General features: G+C 48.8%; 1 protein-coding gene across 2 annotated transcripts in view; it reads left to right on the forward strand.

The window, feature by feature from the left end:
- The first annotated feature begins 431 nt into the window (after positions 1 to 431).
- LOC144132578 (sulfotransferase 1B1-like) overlaps positions 432 to 25011 on the forward strand; it is a 283601-nt gene continuing 259021 nt past the window's right edge. The window contains exon 1 of one of the 2 annotated variants that reach the window (XM_077665073.1): positions 432 to 679. The gene's annotated coding sequence lies outside the window, so the exon portion shown is untranslated. Of the gene's footprint in view, positions 680 to 763; positions 875 to 25011 lie in introns of those variants that run through there. The other variant, XM_077665074.1, reaches the window with a different exon arrangement.

Here is a 25011-nt window from a genome sequence, read left to right on the forward strand (position 1 = left end):
CTTCTATCCTTTCTTCATTCATTTATTCCCTTCGTTTCTTATTTCATTTCGTCTCCTGTTTCTTTTGTTCCTTCATTTCTTCCTTCAATTTTTTATTCTCGGGACGCGGTAAGAGTACGCGCAGCGTTGCTGGCATCCATGTTGGAGGAACCGGACACACTCAATGAGATCCGTCCCGCCGTCGGCGGCTCCTTTATCGTCTGAACTACTATGCACACTGGCGCCTCTATCCGTCGCGTTACTATGGCTACCACGACACGCGAAATGCCTCGCTCCCCGTGACGTACAACGCTGGGCCGTACTGCTCCGCTATTGACGCGCTTATCGCGGATGGCACTTATCAGGCGCTCTAGCGCCGGTGAGCCACTCTTATCTCACCTTCCTTTTCCCGCCTCTTTTCTTCTCCCCTATCCTTCTCTCCACCAGTGACGACATGGCGACCAGTCACGTCTGCTTGGTGCATCCGTCCTCGGCTTGTTTCCAGTTTGGCGTGTGCGTGTTACGGTCCGCTATGTGGTGTTGACAGCTGACTCGCAGCGGTGTGTTTTGTCTTGGAGTCGTGGCCTCTTAGCCGTGTGCGATACGACGCCCAGTGACACGCTTCTCGGTGCTTCGTAGTGGTGCTGCTGTTGCTGTCGACGGTTCTCGGCGCCGATTTGCGGCCGGCCGGCTTACAGCGGTGAGTACGTTGCACCTGGTGTTTGAAATTCCCTCGGAATTATTGTTTCGCGCTTAGTCAGCAGTGGTGGGGCGTCTTTGCATTGACGCTTATGCATGCGCGTGTCTACTGAAAGGTGATTGCTTGGCACTTTTACCGATCATAACGGCATGAAGTTACCCATTTTCAATAACCTAGCACGCACACGACGAATTGGTGAGTTTAAATGCTTTAATCACTCCCCGTCTTTTGCTCGTTCGTTGCGGAAGTATTTAAAATGGAAGCTTGGGTTAGTTGGTGCAACATTATCTGAACAATGTAGGGACGCGTGCAAGAAACGAGTCACACGCATACACAGGGCTCTGACTTTGAACTGAGATTTATTGAGGCATTAGTGCAGCTTATACACTGTCGCAAAGAGTATCAAACGATAATGCACAGAAAAAACAAAACAGTGCGCATCTGTGAAGTTTCGTTCGAGATTGTTTGCCACAGTGTATAAGCTGTAGCAGTGTCTCAATAAATATGAGTTCTAAGTCAGAGCCCCGTGAGTGAGTGTGTGTTCTTCGTTTATTCACCGCGTCTCTACGCGGTTCCGATGAGGAAGTATTTGGCTGTTAAATAAAGGAAGTTGCAGGTAATCGCTTGCATTTACGCACAACGAGAAGTTAATAGACGCCCGTGACTGAAAGAAGCCGTCCCGCCAATTTCTCCTCGCTAGGCAAAAGCTTTGCTCGCGAATGATTGCGCAGTGGGTGCATGGATTCTAAGGAGGGCAGTTTTGGCTGCTGCCAGAAGTGTATAGTTTGCGTTACTAGCCTGCGAGCGTAATGCGGTCTCCCTCGTATATATTTTTATATCTTTCAGCTGTATAGAAACGCCGTGCGGTTAGAAACTTTTTGCTTGCTTCCCCTTATAAAATGATCTATAGAAAGTCTATAGACTTCTTATAGACTCTATTGCCTCCTATAAATATTTCTTTTTGTCTACTCAAAGTTTATATACTGGCTATAGACAAATGTATACTAAAAATGTATGGTCATAAATCTATAGACTGTGTATAATATTTGTATTGCCTATAGACTCGCCTCTAGGGTTTGTCTATAGCGATTCTATAGACATTGTTGGCAAATGTCTATAGACTGTCTAAAAATGTTTTTGGAAGGGTCTAAAACACCGGTTTTCTCTCGCGCTGACGAGAAAATTGTGAAGCCGGGGGCAGGCAAACATTTTCTAATTGTGCACTTAATTTATGAAAATATTTCGAGATGTTAGCGGTTTTCACATTGATAAGTGCGCTCTGTACGTGGTTGAAGCAGGCTTCGTGACCGTTGTGAGTGATACGAGGAATGATAATTGGTTTTTGTGGAAAGGAAATGGCGCAGTATCTGTCTCACATATCGTTGGACACCTGAACCGCGCCGTAAGTGAAGGGATGAAGGGAGGAATGAAAGAAGAATTGCCGTAGTGGAGGGCTCCAGAATAATTTCGACCACCTTAGGATCTTTAACGTGCACTGGCATCGCACAGCACACGGGCGCCTTAGCGTTTTTCCTCCATAAAAACGCACCCGCCGCGGTCGGGTTCGAACCCGGGAACTCCGGATCAGTAGTCGAGCGCCCTAACCACTGAGCCACCGCGGCGGGTGTGATACGAGGAACGAAAATGCTTCTGCGAAATCGGCGCTCTTTCAGAAACTTTGGCCATTTTACTGCAGACTGCTTTCATTGCGTTGACTGACGCAATTAATAAACATGTTTTCATACTACCAGAAGATTGGGTAGCCGACGAGTAAAGCGCTCATAGTAATGGGATCGTTGTGGAAGGGAGGTTAACCTTGAGATGATGGAAATTACTGGAGTTTTTCAACCGTAGTCTATTCATACTGGCGTGAAGCTTTTAGGAATGTTGGGTAGGCTCGGTTGTCTGTAATCAGCGACCATGCACGACACGTGTGTTCGCATTGCTTTGGCCTTGTGCGCCGCTCTCAGTGATAGTCACGTAGTTAGAAGCGAATGAATGAGAACACGTGTTTCAGTGCCGTATAGCACTGCTGCCCCAAGTACGACGGACAGGAAATGGCTGCGAGCTGTGCGCTATTACTTTAGTATTCCTTAAGTGGAAATGGCTCCATCGCTTACTGCGTGAAAATATTTATAATAATGGGTTCACTGTTGGAGGCAGAATGCACGGCGTAAAATGTTTGGCTACGCTCCCGATATGACGCGGAAACACGTCACCGATGAGGTAACATCGTTGACACAAACATTCGCTTGAGTCATAGACCTTGATGATTTCTTAATTACTCATAACGTGATTGTTTCGCTATTAATATGTTTCGTACAGAACCGCATATAAGAAACCTCGTCGGTACAAAGCTTCATGCAAGCAACCGCCACAGATACGGTTTCGGAGTGGCTCGCTGTGATTACGTCTTCTATTTCCCGGGGTTTATTTTCAATATCTCCAGTTGGTATGAATTTACGTCTCGTACAACTTACCGTAGAGCTAACCTACCTCATTTGGGCAATCCAGAAACTGAATTCTGTTCTTTGGTCTGGCTTGAACCAATCGCGGCAGCGATACATACTGAGCGATGATTCCAACTATTCCGCATATATTTTGTATGGCGCATGGGAAACTTTTCATCAATTCTTAAATTTTTGCGCATCACTCATACGAAACATGTCGCGATATGGACAAAATGAAAGGCGGGATGGTTGGAATACATACGGTAGCCATATGGCGTCATGTGCGCTGAAAGCAAACGAAATTTTGTATATTTTTCGGTTTATATATATGGACTTCGTACTCCATTGATTCCATACGCACAGCTCGTAGGCAAAAGTTTCGGTAGACGTGTAGTAAGTATGCTGGAAGCAGTTGAAAATACTGTCAAATTATTCATTTCCCTCAGCCTCTATTGCAATATTAGTCTCCGGTAAGGCTAATGAAACACATACAATTTTTGATCATAATAAAAAGTCAGTTTTTGAGGGCAACGTTTATTTTTATGTTTCATTCCATTATTTTATGCTGCAGATCATGGTACATATCCAAGCAGAATAAATACATATGTAGGGTGCTATTCGCTTGCACAGAATTTTGCTATTTATGAGCAAGGAAAGAATATTCTCGTCGAATATTTTTTCTTCTTGCATCAAGACGTTGTATGCAGTTAGATTTCATTAGCTCAGACGAAGGATCAAACGGTGAACATTTTTAACAAAAAAATCTTACCACTTTTTTTGGATTCTTTGAAGTTTCTTATTATTGGTATTAGATAGGGATCCGACACCACGCATGCATATTCGAGCTTAGGCCTGATTAGTGAGTTATAAGCGAGCATTTGAACCTGAGCGGACTGTCGATAGCGAAAAACGGTTTTATTGTTTGAAAAAAAAAAGGTATTTATAAATAAAACATGTTTTTTACCCCCTATATTCAAATTCGCGACGTGAAGACAGGAAACGACTCCATGGTCACCGTTTGGAAGTCAGTGGCGCGTAGCCGAACGGCGGGTAACCACTCACGAATAACCACGTTCAGACTAGCGCAGTTTGCTAGCGAAAAAGTCCCTTGGCGGGGATACCTCTGTTTCATTCCTTGATTACTTCCCGCTTATAAATGCTCCGTTTTTGGCGAAAGCAGGATCTTTGTCGGTAGATCGCGCTCATCTCTCGGTATGCCTCAGTGTCCCTTTGAATGAATGAATGAATGAATGAATGAATGAATGAATGAATGAATGAATGAATGAATGAAACCTATGTTGCATGGAAGGGATGGCACTCGGCCGCTGTTGGAGAATTAGGGGGAGGAATGGGGGTGCGGGTGCAGAGGTAATTTCTAGTCGGTCGTCTTCATAGCCTTCAGAGCTGCGCGTTTTAAGTCCGTCGACCTTGCTTACGCTACTCGAAGCAGGCCGTTCTCGCTACCGTATGGCGAGCTGGCATGTTGTGCTGCGGTGCTTTATCGCATCTGGTGTGCTAGGGTGGTCATGTGGTATGTGCTGAAGTATGTGTCTCCCTCGTGAGAATGATGGGCAAGTCCATGTAATATGTTGCAGGTGTTCTCCACAGTGTTCTTGGCAGTGGGCGCATCTGTCGCACCTTGTCGCCGTGTCTGACAAAATACCACTTTTTAAGTGTGTACGGGCTCGCTGCGTTTTGTTTTAGATCTCTTGCGGCCTAGTGAGCTGCCCCGTAGTGTCAGTAACCGGGGCTGGAGTTCTTTCCGGTAACCGACGCCTGCTGTCTGCACTAAAGGAGATTTTGAGTGTCTTTTTTTAGCGCGGAACTCAACCAACATTCTCCGAGCATTCTTAGAAAGTAAAGATTATTATCCTGTGTGGCGGATTTATGTATTAAATTGGATTAAACGTCCCCGCTTCTCCATTTTCTAACTCACCGCGGACAGCAGTAGTAGTCAAGCAACATGGTTGCCACGGCAAAAAAGCACGCACGGAGTAGCTTTCAGCCAATCACCGCTCTGCTGTTAGCGGAGTAATACGCGGAGTGATCTTCAGAAATATGCAGATTGTCGGTCGAACTATGTTCAGTCGGAGCAGGCGGTCGGACGGATCACTCGTGAGGCAGCAGACGAGGAGAGAAATATAGTTTGCTTCCTTTGGGCTTCTTTCTTGCAATGAATAGAAGTGAAGTGTTTCATATTCCTAGTGGAGTAGCCAGACGAAAATGGAACATACTTGGATGCGTAGCTCTTTAATGATGTTTTATCATTTTGAGCAAGACGCCCAAGGGAGATATTTTTCTCTTCCGTTGCACACGCGCGTCCACGGCGAGGCAGCGGCGCGTGAGCCCGCACATGGGCTCAGTAAAATTTCAATGGTCGTTCGTTTCTTTGAGGAAAGTTTACGAACCCTTCCTCTAGTGTCGTTCGGCTTGGAAGACGGACAGGAGGCGAGCTTGTAGATGATGACAGCAGAGCATATATTTACAGCATACATATACAGAGAGTTAAACTGGAAAAAGCAGAACTGAATTTGCAAAAGAACAAACTTTGCGCTACTTTACTCATCGACCGGGCAGGTTAGAGCCTAAGTAGCACCACGTTACATGCTAAGCATGGAGCCCCAGCTCAGACTGGACTGGACTGCATCCGTTCACTTGCGCTTTTAAACACTTAATTAACAAAGGACTAAGGGCGGTCTTTTTCAGTGGCCCGCCCTAAGCATCAATTTTACAATCAAAAATAACATGCGAGATGGGTTGGGCTTAGCCTCGAACCCAGGGTCCCGTTAACGACACAAACTAAATAAAAAACAAATACGCCATCACTCTCTCTCAAGTGAGAGTATCCACACGCTCTCCCTTCGGAGCTAATCCGACTTGCCTCAGGCACACCGCCACCCACCATCGCTCCGCGTCGCCCGTTAGCAACAGAAGAGGGAGCGAAAGGGCCACGATGCTGCCGACCTACCGACGGCGGGACACAGCTAATAAGCATGAATGGGTTTGTCTGCCGCTCCGGGAAACCAGATAAGGATCGTCCCTGTTTTCCCACGGTCTTGGTGTGTACCGCCTGTCCGCCATGACAGGTGTCCGTCACGGCCCTGCTGGAAATACGTTTTTGTTCACGAGGCACGGCGGGACGCTGCAGGTGCCTCTCCGACGATAGCCCACGTCGTTAGAAGGGGGGGGGGGCGGTCTGCACGTCAAGCAACCATTTTCGTTCCCCGTATGCACTCGGGAGCTCTCGCTTATACTGGGGAGCGGCTTCCGCGTGTGCCGGCGTCCTGCTTCCTGCAAAGGTACGCATATAGGATCATAAAGGTATGTACGGGTAACTAAAATATGCTTATAGGATTACACAGGTCTGTCCAGGTTCTTATAGGTAGCGTCTGGCAGGCATTTAGGAACGTACAGAAAAAAAAACTTTCAGTCTAATTAGATCGAAATCCTTTCTTCATCGGGCGCCCGGAGACCAGGCAGCACACCTAGATGACCCCTCCTCCTCCCTCACGTGTAGTCACCTACCTTTGGCGTTGTTGAAAAGGCTGGAGCTTGAGTATGGACCAATGGGGCATTGTTGGGTACTGTTGCATCTGGGTTGCAAGCCCCAAGGGTAGCGTTGGCCTGGCGGCCTGGGGCAAAGCTGGAAACATCCGAAGGTCCCGGCAAAGGATGAGTCGACTGGCAACAGAACAACTTGTTTATTCTGGCATCGCCAAAAGAGCAGCCGGTCAGGGCGACCACGTTACTCGCATGAAGAAATCGAAGTCTCTCGTTGGCGTCCGGGGCAGCTCTCTTTATATACCCTCGGAGTCGAGGGCAAGAAGGAGCGGCTTGGGATGAGTCGCACAAGACGGCGACGCATGAACATGTTCAGGCGTGACGGGCGCGTCCGCCAGGCCGGCGCCGGTCAGACCTCCTCGCCTCCCAGTTGGAGAGCTCCTCTCCCCGGCTGCCGCGCTTTGACAAGCGTGGGCAAAACATGCACACACACACACACGCACGCACGACGACACGTGGCACTGAAACCTGTCTGGACGCGCTTGGCGGGAGGCGTTGCGGCCGCGATGAACGAAGCCGCGGCGTCCGTTGCATCCGCGCCGGCTATACCGCGCGTCGAAGGCGAGACGTAACAGACCGCCCCGCCGGGAGAAGGAGATCCCGATGGTCAGGGGACTGCATCCGCTGTCCAGAGGGATGTCGCTCGATGATGCTCGTAAACGAAACCGGTCGTCCCTCGACGTTGCTTGAGCGCAGCGCACAGAGAAGGCCTCGTTCTCGGGTTCAGGATCACATAGGACACTGCAAAGTCACTTCGGGAGAGTTGCCATTTTTGTGCTCGTTCCCAGCAAGCGTTAGAACTACGCCGAAACGCAACCGCTCAGTCAGCAAGCACGAGACAACCCTCACTAAGCTCTGCCAGGCTCTTTCCCCTTTTTTACTACTGCCTAGTTCCTTACAGTAGTCAAGCAGCACTCAGAACGCGTCCACAAATTGGAAAATTGCACTAGAAAGCACATAATCGCTTTGAAACACTAAACAAAAGCAATATGTTAAAAATCCTGCCTCAGGAAGAAAACATCAGTAACCAACAACTTTGAGGCGGATTCCCACGTTAGGGGCTTCGACTTAAGCCATCGGCGTTACCGTTGAGACTCCCCTTTTTGTAACGCACCTCAAAGGAATATTGTTGCAAAGCGAGGCTCCAGCGCAGGAGGCGGCCATTTTTGGGAGATATGGTCTGCAGCCATTGGAGAGGGCAGTGATCCGTCTCAATGATAAACCTCGAGCCGGCTAGGTAGCATGACAATTTCTGAACGGCCCACACGAGACACGCACACTCTTTCTCGGTGGCGCTGTACGCCTGCTCACGACAGGTCAGCTTACGACTAGCATACAGGACGGGGTGTTCCACTTCTCCATTGTCCCTTTGGCACAGTACAACGCCCATGCCTCGCTCACTAGCATCGCACTGAACAACGAACCCTTTGGTATAGTCTGGCGATCGTAGCACAGGCTGGCTTGTTAGGGCGCTCTTTAGGGCGCTAAAAGCTCTCTCCTTTGTCTCGCTCCAGACGACTGTTTGGGGCTCTGTTTTTCTTAGAGCATCCGTCAGGGGAGCCGCGATATCGGAGTACCTGGGGATGTACCTCTGATAGTAGCCGGCGACACCCAAGAACGACCGAATATCGGTCTTCGTGCGCGGTTGCGGGAAGTCTCGCACAGCGGCCACCTTTATTTCAGAGGGGCGGCGACGACCCTGTCCAATCACGTGACCGAGGTAGACAACCTCGGCCTGTGCTAATTGGCACTTGGGAGCCTTGACTGTCAAGCCCGCTTCGCGCAGGCGGGTTAGCACTGCCCGCAAGTGTGCCATATGCTCAGACCAGGAGGCGGAGAATATCGCTACGTCGTCTAAATACGGTAAAGCGAATTCTTCCTGTCCCCGCAACACTTTGTCCATGAGGCTTGAAAAGCAGTATGGCGCGTTCTTCAAACCAAAACTCAAAACTTTAGGACGGAATGTTCCCATTGGTGAAATGAACGCCGCATACCTACTAGCCTCTTCTGTAAGTGGAACCTGCCAATAACCCCTGACAAGATCTAGGGTGGAAATAAACTGAGCGCTACTAACTTTCTCAAGGCGCTCCTCGATGTTAGGGATCGGATAAATTTGATCCTTAGTAATGGAATTAAGCCTGCGGTAGTCGACGCAAGGACGAGGTTCCTTGCCCGGTACCTCAACTAAAATCAAAGGGGAGGTATAATCACTCTCACCCGCCTCAATAACACCGAGCTGTAGCATTTTCTTTACCTCAGCCTCCATAATATCGCGCTGGCGGGGTGACACCCGGTACGCCTTGGATCGTACTGGCTCTGGGGAGGTAAGTTCTATATTATGAGTAAGGACAGAAGTCCTACCAGGCCTCTCAGAGAACTGACCTTGAAACTCTTGTAAGAGTTGGTGTAGTTCGGTTTTCTGCTCAGGCGACAGCGGTGCTTTACTGAGTAAGTCACTAATCACCTGATCAGTGTCTTCCCTGTTCGTCACTGAGCCTAGTCCCGGAAGCTCGACCGGAAGCTCTTCGGGAACGTTTACCATCATACACACCACTGCTTCCCGTTGTCTATAGGGTTTGAGCAGATTACAGTGGTAAACTTGCTGTGCTTTCCGCTTTCCTGGCAGACCCACCACGTAGTTAACATCCGACAGTTTTTGAACAATCCGTGCTGGGCCCTCCCACTGCACGTCGAGTTTGTTTTTTAGCGATGTGCGCAATACCATTACCTCATCGCCCACCTCAAAACGACGGGCCCTGGCTGTCCGATCATAATAAACCTTGGCCCTCTGCTGGGCCTTTGCCATTGCTTCACCTGACAACTCCTGTGCCCTTCTTAAGCGTTCGAGGAGACTAAGCACGTACTCGACCACGACTGGGTCGTCGCCCCTGCCTTCCCACGAGTCTCGAAGCATGCGAAGCGGAGACCGCAGCGAGCGACCGTACACCAGCTCAGCTGGCGAAAACCCCGTAGCCGCATGCGGCGCGGTCCTTAATGCAAACATCACCCCAGGCAGACACAGCTCCCAATCACTTTGTTGCTCAAAACACAATGCTCTCAACACGCGCTTCATGACGGAGTGGAGCTTCTCAACGGAATTCGACTGTGGGTGGTACACTGAGCTGTGTAACAGCTTTACCCCACACCTTTCGAGAAAGGCTGTCGTCAAAGCGCTGGTAAACACTGTGCCCTGATCTGACTGGATTTCCGCAGGAAAACCAACTCGCGCAAATATGGACAGTAGTGCATTGACTATCTCAACTGAGCTGAGTTCTTTAAGCGGCACTGCTTCAGGGAACTTTGTCGCTGGGCAGATCACAGTCAAAATGTGTCTGTACCCCGTGGCTGTTACCGGCAGAGGTCCCACTGTATCAATAACGAGCCGTCTAAAAGGTTCCGTAATGATAGGTACCAACTTCAACGGCGCCCTCGATTTGTCCCCTGGTTTGCCAACCCGCTGACAGGTGTCACATGTCCTCACAAAGTGTTCTACGTCACGAAAACACCCTGGCCAATAGTACTCTTGCAAGAGACGGTCCTTAGTCTTCTTAACTCCTAGGTGTCCGGACCACGAACCGCCATGCGACAAGCGCAACAGATCCTGACGGTAGCACTGAGGCACGATCAGCTGATCGAATTCGACTCCCCTGCGGTCTAGATACTTCCGGTACAAGACCCCACCTCTTTCCACAAAACGAACATTTTTCTTGGCGATACCTTCCTTGACATTGCAGCGCATGTTTTCTAGGCTGCCATCCTTTTTTTGCTCGGCTATCAAAGCCGACCGGCTGACTTTTAGCAACCTATTAAGTCCATCGGACGTAGGCGCGATGAGCAAATCTGCAGATAGCTCTTCTAACTTTCCCGTGTCGGGCGTTTCCTCTCCAGTACCTGGTGCCTTAAGCGCTACAGGCTCAATTTTATTCAGTTCGGACGTGCTCTGAATATCAGCTTGCTGCGCCTCCGACCCTTTCTCATTGTTCGACAACGTCGGCCCCGCAACTACCGCCTTTGCAGCGAGCTCCCGAACTCTCGATCTGGTTAAGGCCTGAACGCTAGCCTCACCAAACAAAAGACCCTTCTCGCGCAGGAGGTGATCGGACCGGTTCGAAAATAGGTATGGGTACTGGGGGGGCAGCATAGATGACACTGCGGCCTCCGTCTCAATTGCTCCGAAAGGTCCTTCAATAACCACTTTTGCTACGGGCAGACACACGCTGTGAGCTTCCACGGCTTGCTTGATCCATGCGCACTCGCCCGTGAACATACCGGGTTCTACGTAAGAGGGGTGAACTACATCCATTATAGCTGCGGAATCCCGAAGCACTCGGCACTCTTTCCCGTTCACGAGGAAGTCTCGCATGTAAGGCTCGAGAAGCTTCATGTTCTCGTCAGTGCTGCATAATGACAAAAACACGACTTTTGTTTTTGTTTCTGGACACTGCGCCGAAAAGTGACCCGGCTTCTGGCACGTATAACACACGCGCGCTTGCCTCGCCTCGAACCGCTTTCTGCGTTCGGCTTCGGCTGCCGCCGTCTCCTTACGTTCGGTCGGACTGCTTTCACTCGCATCCGCACTACGCGTGTCCCCCCTTGCTCTCATGGGTGTGAACTTCGGCCTCTCAGACTTGGAGCCAAATTCAACCTTTTGACCGTCCTTAGCTCCGCGAGCCCGACGCGTCACAAACTCCTCGGCTAGCTCGGCGGCTTTAGCCACTGTACTAACGTCTGGCCTATCCAAGACCCAGTACCGCACGTTCTCAGGTAACCGACTATAAAACTGTTCCAGCCCGAAACACTGCAGAATTTTCTCGTGGTCACCAAACGCTTTCTCTTCTTTGAGCCACTCCTGCATGTTTGACATAAGCCTGTAGGCAAACTCTGTATATGACTCATTTCTGCCTTTTTCATTTTCCCGAAACTTCCGACGGAACGCCTCCGCTGACAGCCTGTACTTTTTTAGCAGACTCGATTTCACTTGGTCGAAATCCTCTGCCTCCTCTCTCTTCAAGCGAGCGACTACGTCGGCCGCCTCGCCGGGTAACAAAGTGAGCAAGCGCTGTGGCCACGTTTCCCGAGAGAACCCCTGCTTCTCGCACGTTCGCTCAAAGTTAACCAGGAACAAACCAATGTCCTCTCCAAGCTTAAACGGCCGCATCAGGTCAGTCATTTTGAACGATACCCGTTCTCCTGCACCGTGTGCCTGACTTCCATTACGAGCGCGTTCCATCTCTACCTCGAGACGCTTCATTTCTAAAGCGTGGTCGCGCTCTTCTTTCTCTTTTTGCTCTTTACGTTCGCGCTCCTCTTTCTCTTTTTGTTCTTTCCGTTCGCGCTCGTCTTTCTCTTTTTGCTCTTTACGTTCGCGCTCGTTTTTCTCTTTTTCTTTTTGTTCCCTCTCCTCAATGGTCTCAAGGCATTCCGACAGCTCGTCATCCTCAGCCTCCAACTCAAGAATAGCCCTTAGCAGTTCTGGTTTTCTGAGTTTGTCTGAGACATCCAGACCCAACTCTCTTGCAAGCTCCAGCAATTTCGGTTTGCGCAACGACTTCAAATCCATGGCTGCTCCGAATGCTGCTTTCTCTACTGCCTACTATTGTCTTGCCGCAAACTAACCCGGCAGCAACGACAACACAATTACCAGCTCTGTTTCTGACACTAACAAAAGCCTGGCAAAACTCAGAAGAAGAAAGTCCCGCACTCACCAAACCTCGCAGCCAAGAATTCAGCGCAGTCGTTCCGCTGCAGGCAACCAGTCATCACACAGGGCTCGTTGCACTGCTCCCGGATGGTCGTTGTGCTGCTCAGCATACAGTTGAACGCATATCTTCGCTGCTGGCCTCCGTTGTCGGGATCTCACCGCTGGCAACCAGTTGTTGCATCTGGGTTGCAAGCCCCAAGGGTAGCGTTGGCCTGGCGGCCTGGGGCAAAGCTGGAAACATCCGAAGGTCCCGGCAAAGGATGAGTCGACTGGCAACAGAACAACTTGTTTATTCTGGCATCGCCAAAAGAGCAGCCGGTCAGGGCGACCACGTTACTCGCATGAAGAAATCGAAGTCTCTCGTTGGCGTCCGGGGCAGCTCTCTTTATATACCCTCGGAGTCGAGGGCAAGAAGGAGCGGCTTGGGATGAGTCGCACAAGACGGCGACGCATGAACATGTTCAGGCGTGACGGGCGCGTCCGCCAGGCCGGCGCCGGTCAGACCTCCTCGCCTCCCAGTTGGAAAGCTCCTCTCCCCGGCTGCCGCGCTTTGACAAGCGTGGGCAAAACATGCACACACACACACACGCACGCACGACGACACGTGGCACTGAAACCTGTCTGGACGCGCTTGGCGGGAGGCGTTGCGGCCGCGATGAACGAAGCCGCGGCGTCCGTTGCATCCGCGCCGGCTATACCGCGCGTCGAAGGCGAGACGTAACAGTACGCAGATTCCAGCCTTGTCGTTTAGGATGGTCACAACCAATTCCCGTTAGGGAGGCGTCAGGCCGGGGCCCAAAAGAATGCGCACACCTTTGGTGCAGGCCCAAAGCTTTTAAACTGCGCATCAAATTTTGCCTTAAGTGGCCTTCAGAACGACGTGACGCCTTGGTATAAAGTAGCAGCTGTTTCCTTATACACCTTCAGGTGTGAGTACAGCGTTCGCCCTGATGGTCACTTATTGTCTCGCACCTTTTTTCGCACTGGTTTTACTTCGCAGTATTTTAAATTACTACTATAAAATGGCTGGGATGTTTCGCAGCTGTATTAGACTGGAGGCTTGTTTCACATATTCCAAAATTCTGCCCGCCAAAATAATCTTGCGGCTGCTTCCGCAAGTGTGCGTATTTAATGAGCTCACGAATCAACCACACACGGCAGGAAGCCGCCCATTCACTCTTGTTGCTTCTATTCCCCTGCAAGATGAAGTGAGATGGAGTGTAGAGCCCCAGACTAGGACAGCTACCGGCAATGTGACAGATTTCTTTACGAAAGCTGAGCGGTGATCTGCTCTATTAATCGTTTCTTCGGGCCACTGCGTTTATAGCTGGCCTTCATGACAGCCTCGGCACACAGTCTCCAAAGCATACCTTCCGCCTTTCATTGAACGCGGAAATTCTTTCTAAAACACGTCGCTGTGTTTTTCTTTTACTTCTACGGATTCTGCTATCTTATGCGTCATTAGCTGCGTGTATCTCGGGCAATGTGCTCTCTTTTCCCAGCATGTCCGACGGCTATCTTAGTTTGGGGTATGTTTTGTTCGTCTCCAATCCCCGTTGAGCACCCCATTCTTTTTGCCCAAGCTTTGTGTAATGATGATTTATGGCTTATGGGGGTTTAACGTCCCAAAGCGACTCAGGCTATGATGGACGTCGCAGTGAAGGGATCCGGAAATTTAGACCGCCTGGGGTTCTTTAACGTGCACTGACAGCGCGCAGCACACGGGCCTCTAGAATTTTGCTTCCATCGAAATTCGACCACCGCAGCCGGGATCGAACCCGCGTCTTTCGAGCCAGCAGCCGAGCGCCATAACCACTGAGCCACCGCTGCGGCTCTTTGTGCAATGAGGTGCAATTCTTAAATGCGTTGCCGTCATATGCATGCTGTGTAAATACAAATTATAAACTAAAGAAACTATTGCGTTCGTCTGTTTTTATCTGACCTTTCAGTTTTATGTTGGAATCTATTCTGTGCAGGAATTTCTCGGCTTTCTCGTCTCGTCAGCCCTCTCATGGTCACATTTTCCCCTGCTTTAGATCCCCTGTAGGCGTTGACATACTGTTGGTGTTCGTATGATCTGATGCATCTGGCTCTTTTTCTAATTAATTGTTAATATTGGTGATCTAGATTTTGTTGTTTCTGCCCAACCTTTATGTTTGCTTTTTCTCATTTACTTGTCCTTTTTTATGTATATAAAGCACTGCACGCCAATTTTCGCTGCCTGCCAAGCGCTGCCGTACAAACCCAATGAGGATTTGTAAGGCCTGAACTTGTAAACCGTTTTTACTGCGTGCAAAATAAGCTAATTGATTGATTGCTTGAGGTAAAGGAAGAAGCGTGATGCCTTTTTACTTTTTCACCTACACAATATTCTGGTAGTCCATATTTCCTGGTGAACTGGTGATTAATTTGCAATTTAGTCACAGTATTTTTACCCCTCATCCTTCCTTAAATGTGCTCGCGCTGCTGAAAATATTACAATGACGTGCTTATGTCGCATTTCAGGCTACGCTTTCACATGCCACATGTGGTGGAAATACTTTGCATCGCGCCATATTACCTTTTTTTGTCAGTGGAAAACACTGCAACGGCGGTAAGCAAGAGGCGGAGAATCTCTGCACACCATTAAAACAACCTATTACATGCGAAATATGCACGTATGCATAAGGTTAGTGCGCACCGAACTGCAATCAGATCGCAAATACTTCAGCGTAAGCTACCGAAGTTACCAGACAAGTCCAACGGGAAAAAAAAACATTGAACCAAGTTATTTTCACATTAAAAACATTACTTCTCATTGAATGACATTATGGCTGACTACGCCAGCTTTTGGTGTGCTGTAAGTCAACTATTATTTCCGGATAGAGTAAAGATGGCGGGGTTCGTGACATGCAGTTTGTTTCCTTCGCCTGTTTATACTGCTGTGGCAGAGTCCTAACGTGGGCGTTTTCCTTGTTTGGCATTGAATTAATTTTAGCGCACTTCTCTCAATTATTACGGGATCGTCTTTATCTGCTTGTTCTACACGCGAGAGTCCTCACAGATGGTTCCCTTTTTACTGAATACATTTGAGAAAATTTGCACTTACTATTTTATACTACGTGTTTCGTTTGCACCATATTCGCTTAATGATTTCTTATTTTAGCATTTAAATGTTTTTTGCACTCGGTGCACTGTTGTTTATCTTCTTCTTTCTGTCAGTGTCTGCACTCATACTAAGAAACTATAGTAAAACACACTTTCGAATTTCTATCACCGGGGCTGCTGCTTTGTTAAACAATTGCTTCGGCAGCTGTGGAGCAGTCTTCTGACGTTATGTTGTCTACTTAATGCATGTATAGTTAATGTTTCCGCAGAAGTTTTGCGCAGTGTTTTTGTATTGGTTTTGTGGGTGGTGGAACTGTGCACATCTGATGATGGGGTTGTTGCTGGGCACCTTAAACAAATATTAGTTAATAGATTGTCACTGTTACAATTCTACTACTACGAATGACCGTCGTGACGTTCTCATTGCCTCTTCCTGAAAGAAGAGCCTTGAAGGACATTTCAAGCACACAAAAATAAAAGTTCAATCTCGCTGTTGTGATCGATGCGCGCGCAGTGTTATGAAATATCTACGAGTAGCCGCTTGGTGCGGTTTGCTGGCCTCTAACACAGCTGTGCGGCACATCTGAGATGGATGAAGTGTGAATGAAGACATCCTGCTTTTTAAAAAAATTTTTTATTGACGGCCGCTTTACATTTTGTTCTGAACATTTCTTTATTTGTTTAAAGGAAATAATGGGCCAGTTTGAAGATAGCAAGCTTACGAAGAAGCCCTCCCCAAACAGGAGGGCAACTGGGAACGGTGGTGCCCATACACGTCCTATGAATTAACTGAAAAATGCTTTCTCTGTGTTTGCATTTTATGAAATCGGCCGTCCTCTGTTGGCATCTCAGCGGGTATGCGGCTTTACCATCGTACCGGCACAAGTTAGTTATGTTGCCGTTGACGATAATCAAACGCTGTGCTCTAGGCGTTGTATACGATCTTCGCCCAGAGCAGAGACCATCGCGCAGTCGTGTGCCTAGAGAAGCATTCAACCTCCCTGCGTGGCCGGGCAGGTCTGGTTGCGAGCTCCGCGAACATCCTTCTGCAAAGCTCCATATGAGATTGACACTCCAGGGCGGCGCCGCCATCTTGCGCTACGTCTCGTTGCTTCGCGCAGCATGCTTGGCGCTCGGCGTAACATGTATATAAAGACAAACAATAGACACACCGCTCAGTGTCGTGCCATATTAACTTTTTACGAACCCACGAGCCTGACTCTCAACCGTATATAGCAGTGTGCGGAGGTGTAGGCTTTTAAATTTGAACTCGAAAGAATTTCAGCTGGGTTCGAGGCATATGGTAGCCGGCCTTTATTCAGTGTCGTATTATTTTGCTACCCATGTAGGAGGTGCCAGGTGGCGGAGTTCGCAAGTGTGCTGTTTATTGCACTCGTTTTCTAGCCAGCCACACAGGTTGATGATCTGTGGGATAGCACTCATAACTTCTGCTGCACGGCGACAGGAAATCCTTGGCGCGTTTAATGACTGAAGCTTCATTCATGCTTTCATGGCGAAATTTTGTGTCCCTCCTAGGGGCTTACAGCTATTATGGGACGCGTGAAAGGCCAGTAATAAAATCGCATCATTTATTCGCTGACTGTAGGCAAGTTAAGGCTCAGTACTAAAAAAGTTGCAGTTATGTGGTGGCTTCCAGTGTTATTGAACACAACTTAATTATAAATCACGTTGTTGGTATCTTCAGTTCGTTCTTCAGGGTTCATAATTTCCGTACAATTGTCGCTGTAGTCGCCAGCGACGTCTAGCATTACTGAAGACTTGGAAAGAGCAAATCGTCAAAAAGCGCTGCCTGGTTAACTTTATACGTTACATACCTCGGAAGTCAACTTAAAAAGATTTGGATAATGCTTTACGCAGAAATATTTAACGTAATTCGTAAAGCTTGATTTTGCAACAAATCAAACTGGCTGCTAAATGTAAACGGTACTTCCCTTTCAAAGTCGGTGGTCGTAGATGTTTCGTTGTATCTAGCTACACATATCCTCTGCGGTTGTCGGAGGTGGCTGCACGCCAGCGCATATTTTAATTATTTCTCTTCCTTTTTCACGTATCACAAATATTAAGTTATATTCTTTTAAACAGTGCAAGATCTTTTGCTCAAAATTCGCAGAAACAAAAAGAAACGTTCTGTAATGGTTTTGTGACCACGCAAATGGTTTACAATTTCAAGGCGACGCATATCGACTGCAAAGGTTCGGATAACTGCCCGATTTAGCTTTCAAAACATTCCACGGAATTTATTGACAATGGCTATACGTCATTCTGATGCTTTCGAGTTTGCAGCTGCCATTATCTTATCGGCTGCTCTGTGCGTACAGAGGTCGATGTTGCATTCTGGCAATAAGAAAGCTTGTTTCTTTATGCAACGTTATCTTTGCGCGTGTCATCTGATGTGCCTACGTTAATTGGGCAAACAAGTCGGGTGCCAAGTCCCTGTATTTTTAGTCCCCACTGTGACGTATTTTGTAAACACTCCCATCATACCAAGTGCGTACCGGCACAAATGAGGAAGAAATCTAGCTACCTGTTACGTCAACGACTGCGTCCTTGCAAGCAACTCGAAAACACTTTTACGGCAGAGGGTTGAAGGGCAACTCTATCTTGCGCAACGTGCAAGATAAGCTTTCATGCACATTTGAGCTCAAGACCTCTCGTTTTGTATTAAAGGATGCAGAGTGCTCTTTAGGCTACTACAATATCATCATCAGCAGCAGCAACAGTCTGACTACCCTCACTGCAGGGCAAATGCCTCTCCCATGTCTCTCCAATTAACCCTGTCCTTTGCCAACTGCGGCCACCCTATGCGCGCAAACTTCTTAATCTCATCCGCCCACTTAACCTTCTGCCGCCCCCTGTTACGCTTACCTTCTCTTGGAATCCACTCCGTACCCTTAAGGACCAGCGGTTTTTTTGACTTCGAATTACATGCCCCGCCCAAGCCCATTTCTTCCTCTTGATTTAAACTACGATGTCACGAACCAGCGCTTGCGCCTTCACCCATTCTGCCCGCTTCCGGTCTCTTAACGTTACACCTATCAGTTTTCTTTCCATAGCTCGCTGCGTTGTCTTTAACTTAAGCTGAACTCTTTTCGTTAGCCTCCACGTTTCTGCCCCGTAGGTGAGTACCGGTAAGGTACAGCCGTTGTATACTTTGCTCTTGAGGGATATTGGTAAACTGCCATTCATGGTCTGACAGAACCTGCCATATGATGATGAATGGTAGTTTACGAATATCCCTTACCAATTGGCCTCCTTGGTGTCCTTATCTGAACTAAATGGTAAATACAATTTGGCTGGACATAGAAGCAGTCCAACGCGTCGCTAAGGGCGCAGAAGAGCGATATAACGCAATGACACCTCAAGCAGTGAAGGACGCTGAACGGGTTCTGTAGCGCGAGGTAGTGGCTGAACACGGCGACACACACACACACACACACACACACACACACACACACACACACACACACACACACACACACACACACACACACACACACACACACACACACACACACACACACACACACACACACACACACACACACACACACACACACACACACACACACACACACACACACACACACACACACACACACACACACACACACACACACACACACACACACACGCACGCACGCACGCGCGCGCAAACAAAATAGGGGGTGCCAAAAGAATGTTTTTGGTGTGTAAATGCGAGATCATCACTTGTCGGTGAGTATGTCGCTGAGCTGAGAGCCCGCATCTATCTCTCTCACCACCGCCGCGTACCTCAAAGCGCGAATGAGGTGTGCACTGACTCAGTCAGCCAGCTATGTGCCTGTACTTTCCTGAAAAATCAACGCAGTCTACAATGCTCTCAACACAAACTCCGATTAACGCCGGTGGCCTTTAGCTCCAGGAAGGGTGATGACGCCTTTCTCGTGCCGCGTTCGTGCCACGGGTTTCTGATGACGGCGGGGTTTTCGCACATTGAGCCAAGTAATGCTCTCGCAGAAAAACTGTGAGAGAATCCATGCGCTCTGCTCATATGAACGAGAATTAAGCCGGTGATTGTGGTGGCAGTTAAGCCCAGAAAGCAACCAGGGAGGTAGTTGAGTTTCCCCTTCCGGTGGCGATGAGAGGAAACTACTTGATGATGAAATCGGGGTTTCTTGATGACCCGGTGGTTCTACTCGCAAACATCCACATTACTCAAGGAAAGGAGAAGGTTAACTATTTATTTACAACATAGGTAAAAAACGAGAAGAAACAAAGCAAGGAGAAAACTATTTACATGACTAAATCGTGGATCAGACGAATTCAGCCCCCGCTCAACCCAGAGCGCTTGGTTTTAAACCCTCTGTCTCCGCCCTTAGCGGGGACAGCAACCAATAAGATAACAAACGACCCATCTCGCCAATCAGTGGTTAGGGAAAGGAAAATAAGGATTTCCGCCAACTAATCACAGACTGGGGAAAAAGTTCTGATTAAAACATTTGGGAAGGAGGTTTCAAATAACCACACAAACAACACAAATGCGACTTCCGTTCCCCACGCCACCCACGGCACCACAGATGCTAGAAACATGTGCCGACGAGGCGATGACTCGGGTTGTTGACAGCAACAAAGAGAACACAGTCGTTAAGGGAATAATCCGTTTCCTGGTCACCCAGCACTCGGTCCCCACCCAGCTGTATCTCTCCCGCATCGCCGAAGTCTCGTCACCCCTTGACGACGCACACATGTCGACAGCTGTATCTGGTTAGGCTTTTTCAAGGCGGATTATGCCCGAGGCGGCGCGGTGTAAACGAGGACGTCCGCCGCAAGCAGGGGAGGCCGAGACGGGACGAGTCCCTTTGTTGGCGACTTCCGACCCCACTGGAGCGGCCTACCTTGCGAACACAAGACCAACGAGTTCGCGAAAAGGTCAGCGAACTCCACACCTCCCAACCAAGAATGTCACGCGGACACTTGCTGTCAGTGTGACAAAGTCCGGCCACAAGGCTCCCGGAACAAAATTACACACGCGCGCCCATGTATGCTCGGCTGTTCCATCAGTCCACACACAGCACACACAAGGTTAGGACACCAATCTGCACATTCCAGAATCCACCATGTCATATCGGTGCACCAGATTGGCAGAAATGATTTCTAGCCGCCTACATCTCGAAACAGAACATTATGTTTCTGTTGAGCGTTATCCACAAGATTCGACCAAAATTCCGATTTATCCGGAACGGCGCCGGTTGTAAAGGCTGCCGCCGCTATGGGATCTCCCTTGTCGCTTTTCTCAAAATTAATAGAGCTTACAGACTCCCCACGGGCCACGAAGGCTGCTGTTGGTATTGCGTCTGCATTCGCCCTTACTTTGAATTTTAGAATAGGGTTGGGCCTGTCATCGGCAACTTGACCTACATTTTGACATGCAGTTTCCGGCAGTGCTAGCTGTTTCCAGCGTTGGCAGCCGGCGTTCTCCTCAAAGAAAAGCATGCGCTCATTCGTTATCGTTTTACGATCATCTTCGCCGCCTTGCTTCCACACTTCTGCTAATGGGGCAGGTTGCTCCATGTGGAAACCTACAGGAATGAAGGCATTGCCCGCATCCACCATTTCCTATGTGCTGCGAAACTCTTTGCAGCTGTCCCTGTCAGCTCCCAATCTGATGCAGACACATTTGCAGCTTCCGGATTTGCCTGAAGCTCCACTGAAGCCTCGAGTCTGTCTCGAACAGATTCGTGCGAGATTCTGAAACGCTCATCGAAATCTGAGCTCTGATGTTCTTCATCTGGCTGGTCCCTTTCTGGCTGCTCTAGTAGCGAGTGTGTTTCCGATGTTACTAGCTGCCCTACACCTTCAGCTATATCTGTCAACGCGCACAGTGTCAGCACCGGCTGGCAAAACAACTCATCTTTGGCGGCTAGATTACTATCGGCCGCAATGAGCGTTCTCACAATCAGGTCCGCCTTCTCCCCGTCCTCGACCCTTGATGCTGCATCAGAGTTAACGCACACTGGCTGGGGCGCGATGCTGAACTCTGGTTCGCGAGCAATACACTGAAGTGTCTCCTGGGTCTGGTCTATATTGGGTTGATCTGACAGCATGTTCGTCACAGGAGTGACTAACACTCCTATGCCTATCTCTTCTGGCGCGACACACAAGGTTAGGCCCTGCTGTCTAACCGCTGCAGCTGTCAAAGCTGTAGTCATCGGCACACACGTCAGATTAGCGTCCGCTACCTGGAGAACCGCACCTTCCTGTTTTGTTTCTTCAGAGCACTCACCCCTAGAAAGTGACTGAATTTGTTCTCCTGGTAACGTTATTTCAGTCCCTGAATCCACACAGGTTTCAGAACTCTGACCTTCGGTATGCAAGTCTCCGCATGCCAGATCCTCTGTCCCATCTGGTTGACTGACCTTATTAACAGTCATCTCCGACTGGGAATGTAGCTTATCAGGCGCCAGTATCTCTACGTGAGCTACTAGTTTGCACACATCTGTCCTCACCGCGGGAACATCTTGTTTTTGCTTTGAATTCGGGCAGTCAATCATCGAGTGTCCAAATTTCATGCAGGTATAACATTGAACTGCTGCGAATAAGACCTCGCTATCAACTTTCATCCCCTGCCTTAATTTCAACTGAATCTGTGCAAGTTTTCTCTTTTCCACCTCAGTTTGGAGTTTCAAATCTTCAATTTCACTCAGCTTTTCTGCCTCCTCCTGCTGAACGCGTCGCATCATGCCCTCCCGATTATACCATACAGCAACCATCTCCGTTTTCTGTGCTACCCTTTCTAGCACTAAACACTACACCGACATGGTGAATTCGGAGAAAGCAGAAAGGTCTCCTACCTCACTCGTTGCTCTCTGCCACGGTGATCTCGTCGTCCTCAGCGATGACGACAGGCTCCTAGATGCAGACAACTTGAGCCCTGGATCTCTCAGCAGCTCGCTGGCTTCAGCCTCGTTTGACTGGCTTGACCTGGTCGCCTGGTTACTTTTCAGCAGCTCGCTGACTCGAACCCTTTCGAGGTGGACGCCCTGTTCTTTACAGCAGCTCGCTGACTCGAACCCTCGATGGCTTGTTGTTGCCCGGCTCCTTCAGCTGCTCGCTGACTTGAGCCTCCGACGTCCTCTCGAACTCGACCCGTCACCTGAAGCTCTCGACGTCGTTTTGCGACGCAGCTTCACGTTTTCTCCTTTAGGACAAAAAGCTTGTCCACCGACTTGTTCTTCTCACCTTCCGTCCAATGCCTCGAGTAGAAAGAAGTTGCGATCCTGTGTCGACTGCGCCAGTTGAGTTTCCCCTTCCGGTGGCGATGAGAGGAAACTACTTGATGATGAAATCGGGGTTTCTTGATGACCCGGTGGTTCTACTCGCAAACATTCACATTACTCAAGGAAAGGAGAAGGTTAACTATTTATTTACAACATAGGTAAAAAACGAGAAGAAACAAAGCAAGGAGAAAACTATTTACATGACTAAATCGTGGATCAGACGAATTCAGCCCCCGCTCAACCCAGAGCGCTTGGTTTTAAACCCTCTGTCTCCGCCCTTAGCGGGGACAGCAACCAATAAGATAACAAACGACCCATCTCGCCAATCAGTGGTTAGGGAAAGGAAAATAAGGATTTCCGCCAACTAATCACAGACTGGGGAAAAAGTTCTGATTAAAACATTTGGGAAGGAGGTTTCAAATAACCACACAAACAACACAAATGCGACTTCCGTTCCCCACGCCACCCACGGCACCACAGATGCTAGAAACATGTGCCGACGAGGCGATGACTCGGGTTGTTGACAGCAACAAAGAGAACACAGTCGTTAAGGGAATAATCCGTTTCCTGGTCACCCAGCACTCGGTCCCCACCCAGCTGTATCTCTCCCGCATCGCCGAAGTCTCGTCACCCCTTGACGACGCACACATGTCGACAGCTGTATCTGGTTAGGCTTTTTCAAGGCGGATTATGCCCGAGGCGGCGCGGTGTAAACGAGGACGTCCGCCGCAAGCAGGGGAGGCCGAGACGGGACGAGTCCCTTTGTTGGAGACTTCCGACCCCACTGGAGCGGCCTACCTTGCGAACACAAGACCAACGAGTTCGCGAAAAGGTCAGCGAACTCCACAGAGGTCATGCGCACTGCCCGGATCGAAGATTTGAACCGGGCGAAGGCGGCGACCTGTCCAGTTGTCACGGGACTTGGCTAATGCCTAGGTGAGGCTGCTACCGCCTATTAGGCGTCCTATAATGATCGACACTCTTTCCTTCAATGTATTTAATGCTTGTACCTACTTTCGACGAAGAACAGATATTTTCACGGAACACCTGCTCATGAAATTCCACGTTTGACATTGAAATAAGCATCGCTTCTAAAGTATGGGAAAAAAAAACCCATTGTATCCGTGTTTCCATGAGGAAGTGACGTCAATAATTAAAGTACGTTTGGCAGTTTTTCTTTTTCCCTGTAGGCCATCGCGTGTCTGAGGGACATTGCGCTGTCTGTCTGTGGCACTTATTCAGAAACCGTTTAAGCTCAGGTACATAAGGATTTCATGCCACTGAGTCAGTGTACAGCCCGGGCCATTCTTCATTTGATAAACAAAGACATGACGCGTTTAATTCGAAGAGAAAAAAAGTAAAAAGATGAAATTAAAGTGCTTTATTCCAGCACCTACCTGCGATGCTGGTGTTATGCCGTACTCGCGGGAGAAAGAGGAAATCCGAAAATCGAAATGATTGTCGCGAAATTTTTTCTCTCGGTGAACTACCTGATTTCGTCGCCTGGAAAGCCCTGAAGCGGATAACTCTCGCCTGCAGAGAAAAGAGCACTTAACTTAAGCAGGGCATTCAGAACAGAGCTTGCTCTAAATTTGTACTTTTGCATAATTCACTGACGACCACAGTGTTGAGAACTCTGTTTCTTTAGTCCTGACCGCTCCCAGCGATAAAGGATGCATCGAAAAACAATGGGCGCTGTTACTTATGCTTGGCGTATACGTGACAAACAATGCAGTAAATTTGTTTGGCTTAGTGATTGGATGAGGTGGGGGTTCAGGGGCTCTTGAAAGAACACTAACTGACTCGTCATTACGAAGAAAAGAAAGCCGTACGAAAGGAAGGAAACCTTACATTTCTTGCGCTTGAAGCGGTGAAGACTGGCGGAGATGCTCGCGTTGTTGGAGTCTACGGTGTTGCATGTAACAATTTGCCAGCCTGAAGTAGAGAGTCGGGAGCCTTCACCCCAGAGAAGTAAGCTTACAAAGTCAACCTTCTGGTGTTCAAGACATTGATTTATTGGATCACTGCTCGAAAACACAATTAAGCTGAGCAGGACGGCTTACGCAAACCAGCACTGATATGAATAAAAGGGGCATAAAAACGATAAGGTTTAACTTTAATGTTTACCACCACAATATTTCAGACACCTCCCGTTTACTATTAGCAAATAAAAAAAGCTAGACATCAGTAATAACGATGAAAAGTCCTCTTGTCGAAGCGTTGGCTAAACACATTGCGGCTCCGCCGCCTTCAGGT

Source organism: Amblyomma americanum, chromosome 5 (assembly GCF_052857255.1).
Source record: "Amblyomma americanum isolate KBUSLIRL-KWMA chromosome 5, ASM5285725v1, whole genome shotgun sequence".
In the NCBI taxonomy this organism is placed as follows: domain Eukaryota; kingdom Metazoa; phylum Arthropoda; class Arachnida; order Ixodida; family Ixodidae; genus Amblyomma; species Amblyomma americanum.